Genomic DNA, 10,439 nt, shown 5'->3' with positions numbered 1-10,439 from the left:
GAATGAACAATAGGCCCTTAACAAACCAGACTTTACAAGATGAGAATATGTGATAAGGCAGTTCCTATTTCTTCTCATATGAATTCATATCTCCAAACATCTGAGGCAGAAGGTATGAAGTAGGATGTATGTTGTCCATCAGGACTAAGCTCAAGGCTATTATATAATACCAAGGGCATCCAGCACTGATGTTGTTTCGCTTCACAGGCTGTCACTTTGTTTTTGGTAGCCATTAGGATTCTGCAATTGACCAATAAGACTGTCCCAACCCTGATCTGTGTTCATGAGGACTGTCGCAGGTATCTGGAGCTAGACTAAACCTGAGGGAACACAAAGTCAATTTGCGGCGTGGAACTTGGTTTCAGGCCATCGCATGGCACACCAGGGGAGATGTGGGCTTTGATACAGTAAAGTTGTCTCAAACTCGGAACTCACAGTCTCGGAACCAGGTTTCAAGCCACTGTTCCCTTAGTTTAACATAAATTATGTTTACAAATCTATCAGCGATGCTGAGGCCCACATTATTATAGTGACAGAGTAGGCAATAAACATCTACCCACATAGGAAGATTGTTGCTGCCATGCACTGAACTCTTAGTGTAAACAAGCATTTAACATTGAAATTATCATACACATTTTCAATGAAAAAGCAGACTTAGCTCATATTATGTTACATTTTTATGGTTGAATGTTTATGAAAATACTGTGGAGTTCAGCACTTTAACATTTAACTTTAACAGCCTTGTAACTCGGTCCTCAGCAGCTCACTCACACTGCTACCAAATCAAGAAGATGTACTCACTGATTCATTATCGGTTCTACTGCTGTAATTAACATATTCCTACAGGATGGAAACTTGGCACGGACACTGAATCATGCCAATGTGGAGTCAAGTCAGGATAACCCACCTAGATGACTGGTAATCTAAACTATTTATTATGTAAACATTGTAAGCATTGCCCTTATAAAGGGTGCTGCAGCAATGCAATCCCTACTTATTTTTCTCATGAGGGTTTGACACAGTGTCTAAGAGTGATGGGAAACCTCCCAGTAGCAGCAAAAACTACAGTCCTGAAGCATGGTCAATTTGATTGGTTCAGTCTGCTGGCAGGAGTTTGAGGTACAGCTGTTGACATTGTTTTCTGCACCAGCTCAATTTGAGGAGTAATTGGAGAGCATTTCCTTTCCCATGAAAAACTGCATTGCCACGCAAAAAAAATAAAACAAAACAAAAAGCAAGAACGCCAGACTATAATCGTTTGCAGGGACTGTGCTTTACTTCCATCAGAAACCAATCTGGCCAGCTGTTGAAATAAAACAATTGTGTTATTTTCAGAGGAAACAACACTATTAATACTGGTACCAGCCAAAATACTCATTAATAAAATGACATGAATGTTATATGGATCTCATACCGCATAATGCTTATAAAATAATAAGATCTGAAAATGAGAAGCTTGGTTTGTCTGAGATGGTGATTGACTTCTTTATAGTAGTTGGTCATCACATGGCTTGGCATAGGAATCCTTCTCTGTATACTGTACTGTAAACTGCAGCGTAGCCAGACTGCAATTTAGCTACTGTATCCTATAAGCGATTATATACAATCTGTAAACATGTTATTACTATGCCATAACAACAACTATGCCTAGAGATAATAGCACTATGTTGCAATACCCTTTTGACATGTTTTTGCAGTAAAAAAAAAAAATATTGTTATAAGATTAATGTTTAAAACCATCTCTATTAGTTTAACCTTCTATCTAAAACAGTAGACAATGAACATCCAACTCTTACGTTCGTTTACCAGTGGTCAAGTTCTTGGAAAACTGAATCGACAGTGACTCCTGCAGGCTCCCTCCTTTGGCTTGTTGCCACATCTGTGAGTATTCCTCTTCTAATCTTCATTTTGCGTAGCCATTTACCGTCATATTCATTAGTCAGTCAGTGTGTCAGTTGTCTTTGCCATCAAGTTTTCATTTTCCTGAATCATCAACCACTACGAGAAAGATGACCCTCTATAACCGTGACCCTCAAGATATGGACCCACCCCATCTCACTATCTCACCCTTAGGACTAGACACATCAAGGCTAGGAGCTTAGTAAACTAAGGCAGATCACTCTCCCCAGGACAAAGCACTTTCCTGCCATTTTTCTCCTCTGCACTCGCCTCTTCTTCTCCGAAACCTAAAGTCTTGGAATGTATGGTATAATAAATGGTCAAGGGTCTTCTTTAAGTTGTTTTGGTCTCTCCCTCCTGTTCTTATCAGGCCCACTCATTTCTGCGCACGCTGCTAACTCTTTCCATCCAGTGTTTTTTGTTTACAAGTTATTAAAATGTGACATTTCTTACATATTTCCTAATCATTGTGTCATCTGTTTTCTGACATTTATGCTTTGATTATCTTTTAATTTCCAAGTGTTGGCCATGTGCTGATGGCAGATTTATGGGCATTAAGGGCATGCATTCTTTCTAGCATGGGAGTAATCCTATTATACTGCCATGCATTGAGCACAAAGTTAACCATATTGCTTGCAGTGATGATGTGTGGGTTTCTTTAAGTTTTGCAACAAACCTTGTTTCTTTCAGCACAGTGTATCTGTCCTAGGGCTCATTTTTAAGTTATTGATTTAATGCTCATCGCGCTGAGTGAGACAAAGCAGAAAGGTCTCATATGTAAAATGTTGACAATAATCATTTGGGATTGCACCACCACTGCGGGACATTGATAGACTAATTTAAGACTGCAAAGCAAATCAATCAAAGCTGGAATGAGCAAATTAAAAGCATTAGTACAACTTTCATCTTTCATAAAATGTATACATAACTTACCGACAGTATATGCATGTAAGGGTAATTAACCAAACCAAAATATAGTTCCTGTTAATATGGGGTGTGCAACACCTGTCAGAAAAACCAAGGAGATTACAAGGAGATCTCATAGTGACTGGCATTGTTTCTTGGCATGTCATAATCCCGTCAACCTACCTTATTAAAAAAAAAAAAAAAAAAAACTTCTTGGTTTGTGTTTCATCAAAACCATAAAGGATCTCTCTTACATTCTTAGAAAGAGGGTGTTCATGCTACAGAGGTTTCACCATTCATTCAGTGCAAAAGAATATTAGCTTAACAAGATTACAACCATGTCCTTGTATCGGTAATTATATAGACAATGTTGTGCATACTAAGTGCTTTGTTAAACAAAAGCTGACATTGACGTTGCACTTTTCTGGTGCCCCACTAACAATCCACCTAGGCCAAAAGGGGAAATGTAAACATTGTTCAGTCATTCAATCCTCTACATTAGAGCATTGCTTTTGACAAGGATCCCTGCGTCCCTTTACAATACAGTCACATTCCGCTTTCCTTAGATGCCGTGCTGATATACTTCCCTGGTGACACACAATCTTTCAGACTAGCTTTCACCTTAACAATTGGCCACTGTACCAGCAGGGCAAGCCACCATAGGCAAAGGTAAGCACCAGGAGAAGAAAGCAAAGCCAATATACGTCTGCCTTTATCTTTTCCAAACGCTCCATCCAAATTCAGACCACTGCTGCTTAAAAATAATAACTTCCAATTGAATAGTGCATTGTGCATTTGATGTGTTCAGCTTGTGTGTACCATCTTTCTTCCTAGTCGCACATCAAAGCTCAACACAGCTGGATAATTTGGACTACTTAGTCACACCAATGAACCAGCTACAGTGCTTCGCTTTTGTTTTCTCCAACTGCTTTGAAAACTTATTTTATTATTATTTGGTTTATTTCTTTATATATTTCTTTTAACTTAAGAAGATTATACGTCACACAAAGCCTTAATAGAATACATATTAGCATCTTATTGAATTAACTGAAAAGTCTATTCTTTCCACAAACAAAAGGTATAATTTTAGTATTTGCAGTGTTTGATGACTTATTCAGTACTGCGGACATTAGCACCCTAAATATAACTACACACTGTGTGAGAGTTAAAGAAAAACTTGATTTATTGAAATCAAACAGTGTTGACTTTGTTGAGGGAGTTTTCTTTTTGTATATATTTATAGGGGCTGTGAAGTCCTAAGGTTCTTGCGAGACAAGGAAAGATTAATTTATTTCTAAATGAATATCTGTTTATATTGGCTGAAGTTATTTGCTTGTAGGGTCATTTGATTTGCTGACAATTGCAAGATCGCTTTGGTCCTTTTTGTAAATAAAACTGTGAGCTGAAGTTGTCTTTAATTTGTTTATGAATTTCTTCAAGAAACTACATGCGAGATTTTGGACTCGGAAACCCAGATGCAGCACTCAATTTCCAGGACATATTGCCTACTTTCAGTTTTAATAATACAAAAATAAACTGAAACATTTTTGAAAAAATTATACATATATCTGTATAATAGGTTCTAGAGTGTTTAGGTTATTGATAAAATACTTTTAGTTTCAGTATTTATACCAATAGTAAACCCAAACACTAAACCTACCCATGAGATTGCAATATACCAGTGCAGACTAGTTTAGAATTAAAGAATACATTGTTTCTTGCACATTAAACTTAAATCTCTTTATTTGTGTATGTACACCATAAGGTAAAAGAAGACGTAGCATTTTAGAGCATTTTACAGCACTGGGAGATTACACCTAAAATTAGTGGTTCATGCATTCCAGCTGGATTCCTTGACTGATGCTGTAAAATTCTGTAAAAAAAAACCCAAACAATTCAGCTGTGTTTTAACACAGATTGATCAAATCAACCCCTAAGTCAAATAGACAAACGTTTCTGCTTGTGCCTTCATCAGCGCATCAACATGCGTCTACCTGACTACGTTTTTTAAAAGGTTTACCTTATACTTTCACTGTTTTGAAGGTATGCACATCATAATGGGTCCAATTTTATGAACTGCTTGGTGAAAACCGTGAAACATACAATCAATGTTACTGAGAAAAAGGTTGAAAAACATGCTGCTGACCACGCAGACCTTAAGCATAAGATAGATGGTCTTGAAATAAAGCCAGCAAAAATAATTTATAGGCAACAAATGAAATCTTGCAGGGCGGTTACACCACTATTCCTCATTGTTTTCCCTTTTCTGTAAAAAAACAAATGATTAGAAGCAAATGGTACAATCCTTGTAGCAAACTAGAGTCACCCAGCACTCTAATACAATCAAGGTCTGATCTAATGATCCTGAACAGAAACTACCTGTGTTTGAAACTTGCTTTTAAGTAAAATAAGCTTTAAAGAGTACATAATAATTGTCATTTGTTTTTGACTTACAAAAATGCATTTTTTGTATATAATTGCACCATTACTTTTTTTTTTTTAATTATTATTATTTATCCATATAAATTAGTATGGCTAGTTGTACATATTGTTTCTACATTGTTTCATAGTATGAAGATGGAATGTGATCATCGTTCTTTCTCTGGTTATAAAAATCATATTTGGTATTGCTTAGAACCTCCTGCCAATGCTTCTCCTCCAGCCCACATTAACAAAGAGATACCGGTATGTCTTATTTATTCAATTCTTTGATCTCTGTAAGCTCTGATTTAGTTTGAACCTCACTTGTTTTTATTGTGTTGCTTGTACTTGTAATTGTCATTTTGTTGTTTTTCAGGACCTCCTTTCAGTCTCAATGGGTAGATCTCCTGGTTAAATAAATACATATACAAATTAGAAGGTATATCACAGGACTAGTAGTACAGAAACATTGCTTGTTTAAAACATGCTAGACTTTTCATGTTAAGTTTGTATTACTTGTTTTTCTCTTTTGGCTCTTAAAAACACCCTCTTAATAAAGATATTTCACTAAGCCTTTACTGACAAGACAAAGTAGATGGTAGACTCCACTCAATACAGGTCAGTACAGGTCAATTCACTTACCAAAATGCTGCAGGCAACCCGCCCTCCAGCACACTGCAGTAAAGCTGGAAGACCCCCCTTGTTGACTTGACTCCCCTTCCAGCTTCCCATAATCTCCATTTGGCATGTCATGCTAATGCTGGACCATGAAATTACAAAAAGTTAAGATACCACCAGATTTTAATAGACTGATCCAAAGAAATGTTTCTATCAAGTATGGGACAATGGCAGGTTGGCAAAATCCAGGCAACTGCAATGTCTGTCTGTTTTATTCAGATTTTCTGACTGTTTAAAGTTACGGTTGATGTAATGTTACATATTACTGCCATTTTCTCCAAACAGACCCTACTGCCAAGGCTGGCACACTTTCTTATGTATCTACTGGTGCCCAGAAGCACTTAGAGAAGTGTCGACTAACCTCTGATTAGCATTCGCAATATTACCGCTGACCTCCCTTTTCTTATTTTGGTTCTTTGCTTGTATTTAGACGATGCTATAGACTAAAAGCTGCTCCTACTTCCTGGCGTCTAATCGTACCATGTTCTGTAGTTCAGACTCACTCTAATGTTCCAGCTGTAATCAGGACACGTGAGCTACAGCAAAGGGACCGGGATGCAGCAGTTTTCTACAGCATTGTATTTCAAATATTTGCATCTGCTGCATTAACGTTAAAAAAAAATAATAATAATAATGTCAGAAATCAATGTACAGTGAAAGGGGGGCCATGTTAGTTAGAACTATTTTCAGCCTGCCTCTTCAATAATCCTATCAGTGGAGGAACATCACTTAGGTGCATGTCCAGTCAGGTAGCAGACAAAACCCTTGCATGTCTCCACGTCCTCTTTGTACAGCCAATGTATCTCAATGCATATTGACATGATTGTCTACGTCCAGACAGTTTAACCTAATATGAAACTTAATCCCCTGCTGGCGCTAAATAGTGTTGATGGAGTCCATATCTAAGGGCCTTTTATTAGACCGTGTTCCTCAATAAGCTTGCAAATTGCTCTGATCCGAAATACAAAGCTCCCTCTCACTCCTTTAACCATCCAAATATCCTTCTCAATATGATCTGAATTGGTGAGAATACCTGGGATAAAAAATCTCCTTTAGAACTTCAAAGGCAGGGGTTTCTGAGCTGTCAGCTGCAGGTATGTGAAGTGGCTGTCAGGAAAACGAAGATCTAGCACAGAGATAAAGGGAAAGTTAAAACCTCTTACTGAATTATTACTGTCTTATTTTTGTGGTAGGATTTCTGTGAAGGGTTTGATGTTATCATCTCAGTTGTGAACAATACTATCCACTTTTAGCTCTTAAAACTCAATGGAAACCGACCAAAGGTGATGGCACCTGTCAAATAAACTTATGAACACTTCCAGAACAGTTTTATGAAGTGTAATCACACCTTGTTCTAATTTCATGATAAATCCATATTTAATTTCACTGAAAACAATTCAAAACTCTGCTGGTATATCAATTTGATTCAAGCGTGTCTCCTTGAACAAGTCTAGAAGTACAGCAGACCAGTGAGGCCACAGGGTTACCAGCAATAGCAACACAATGGAGCTGGAACAAACATTGCATAGTGGTGGTACAATAATGCAATATGGTAGCAGCGCATATTGCTATAAAAAATAATAATAATTAAAAACACTGTAGCATGTCAGTGTAGTTCATTGTGCTACCATACATGCATTGCCATCGATAAGAGATTTCATGTCTTTTCATTTTGGGTGGATTTAAAAAAAATAATAATAACAATACCGATAACAAAATGTTCACAAAACAGGGTATGAACAGCTGCATGTCAATAGGATATTCAAATATAATATAATATGGTACTATATGAAGCCGCTATTTACAGAAGTGACCTGTGATTAGATATACCAACATATCTGATACGACGCATAGGCAGGCTAGTTAAGGCTGCGTGCCTTAACATCCCATTTCACGACTTCTGTGATTTTTAATATTATATAGATACAATTCAACACATTCTCATATATGAGCAATCGTAAAAGACACTAAATGGGCTTCTGTTTTAACTGTGTGTTTTGTGTGTGTGTGTTTTCTGAAGTGACCCTTTCCACTGGTGTGACGGAACATGATGTCCTGTTATGTTCTAATATATCTGTGTTGTTTGTTACGATATACTGTCCGAGTCCAGATTGCTCCCCTCTGCTGGAATTCCTGTAAAAAGCAGGTCTTTACTGTAACAGTATATTACCATCTGGGGGAGGTTTCTGGCACATCTTTTGCAGCAAGCGAGAGGCTTCTTCATTCTCAGAGGGGGCTGAAAAGGGCCTTTGTTCACACAATGAACACCTGGAGAGAGTTATATCAGGCTGACCCCCTCTCTCTTGTGCCACTGTGGTAGCTGCGGCTCGGTGTCTGATCAGTCAATAGTGTCTGGGAGAGAAGAGAGAGAAAGCACGGCAGGGCTGTCTGTCCAAAAATGGACTATCCTATATTTAAGTGATCTGTTGGCCTTGAAAGACTGCATCTGATCGTTCCTTTGTATTAAAAAATGCCCTTCACAATCTCAACTCAGATACCAGTTTAGGTTGTAATTAAAACTGTTCAGAGGACTAGCCTATACGCCACACAGTGTGTGTTTTCAGCAGACCTACACCAGTCTTACACTGCAAACATTCATTTGAATGATTTTGTCATCTTTTAAAACCGCCCTTGAAGAAAGAATTTGAAGGGAAATGATAACATTGCACCTGTCTGGAAAACTTTATTCGAGCAGCTCATAATTCCACAAGTGACTTATTTGCATACATCCATTTGCATCAAATGTCCGTCTGATCAAATGTATCAATTAATACCCATAGTTGTTTCGTTTAAAACAGGTTAGGGTTTTAATTTTGATTGCAATTTAATTAGAAATGTTGCACACTCAATGTAGACTATTCATTACAAAGAAATTGACAATGTAATGCTGCAAATGTACCTTATACTTTGCGCTTTAAAATAAAAAATCAAATAGAATATAAAGTGTGTGTAAGCTGCTGCATAATTTATTAAATGTAGTTCCTCCCTCTGAAGTAACATTAGTGTAATGGTATTTATTTCATTTTATTAGAGACTGGCTTGACACTTATAATTTGCAGTATTCATGCACAATAAAGTATAGGCCCTATAAGACTTTTAACTTATAAAAAATGTTATTGTCCGTTTAATATTGATAAGATGTATAGATATAGGCTGCTAATTGTATTTTATTATATCTACAGCTTTGATAATCCATACACTTATTTTATTTACTGAAATTATTACCACATTTGATATAACTACATTTTATCAATATCCATTGATATAATTTAAAAAGTTATATGCTTTTAGTTCAGAATAATACTTTAAAAAAAAAAAAAAAAAAAGCATTATCTATTTGACTGTTCAGGTTTATTTATTTATCTATTTAGTTTAACTTGTAGCCATAATTAAAGAAAATGACTGTTTTCCATTTACTAGTAAATGTATTATTAAAAAAAAAAACCTTTGATATTGAAGAGTTATTGCATCTTCTGATGTTCATTTTAAACAGTGTGAAGAAAATTATTGGGTAGTGTAAGAATATAATAATAGTTATGTTCTAAGCAACAAAAATGTATCTTTATAAATAATATTACCAGCAGTAATTAATATAATTGTGTGGATAATAGAAGAAAAAAAAAGATCCTGGGAGTGACCACCAGCTGTAATATGTTCATTTATTGACACAGATAATAGTTCGAGCTGTAACATATAAGGTGGTGTTTTCTCCAATATTATTTGAGTTAATAAAATGTTAGTCAATATTACAGGTTAGGCGGATAAGCAATATTATTGCACATAAACCACAATAGGCTAAAAAAAACAAATAAAAAAAAATAAAAATAGCTACTATTTTTGTATTCTAAATTATATATACCTATCATTGGGGTACACAAATTCCACTCAGTGACTATAAGATTATAGATTACAATAATGCGTTTATTCTGCTTCTGTATCTTTTCACAGTTTTATCTATTAGCCTACAGCAAAATGGACTGGGTTGAAAAATAGCAAGATAACAATTATCATATGTTTAAATGCCTGCACCTTAAGGATTGTTTTTTTATTATTATTATTATTATTATTATTATTATTATTATTATTATTTATTATTTTTAGTATGGTCCAAATGATTACTTTTTGTAATGCCCCAGTATCAGTTGTTATGTTCACGAGCATTCATCCAAATTGCAGCGTGTTCCATACCTGCAACAGAGAAACAAAAGGAGTAGCGGCGAGATTAATAAACAACCCGGCGGGAATATTTGTTGGTGGAGCTTAACGACAATACACGTCTACAGGTAAACACCTGGCTAACCTAGCAGCGGTGTTTTCAGGCACTTGCTCTTAGGATTCCTGAAAGTATTGATTATGGCCTGGTCATTTCTTTTAAATGTGTTTTGTGGTGTGATTAGAATACATTTTTTATATTTGTATTTATTTATGTCTTTATCTTTTTTTTTTTTCCTGTCCATATAAACACATAATCTGGTGGATTAATAGTGGTCGTAGTCATAGTGTTCTTCATTGTATTTTTGTTTCATTTTTATTTA

The sequence above is a fragment of the Polyodon spathula genome, chromosome 24 (assembly GCF_017654505.1).
Source record: "Polyodon spathula isolate WHYD16114869_AA chromosome 24, ASM1765450v1, whole genome shotgun sequence".
NCBI classification, from domain to species: domain Eukaryota; kingdom Metazoa; phylum Chordata; class Actinopteri; order Acipenseriformes; family Polyodontidae; genus Polyodon; species Polyodon spathula.
Note: the sequence above shows the minus strand (reverse complement) of the source record.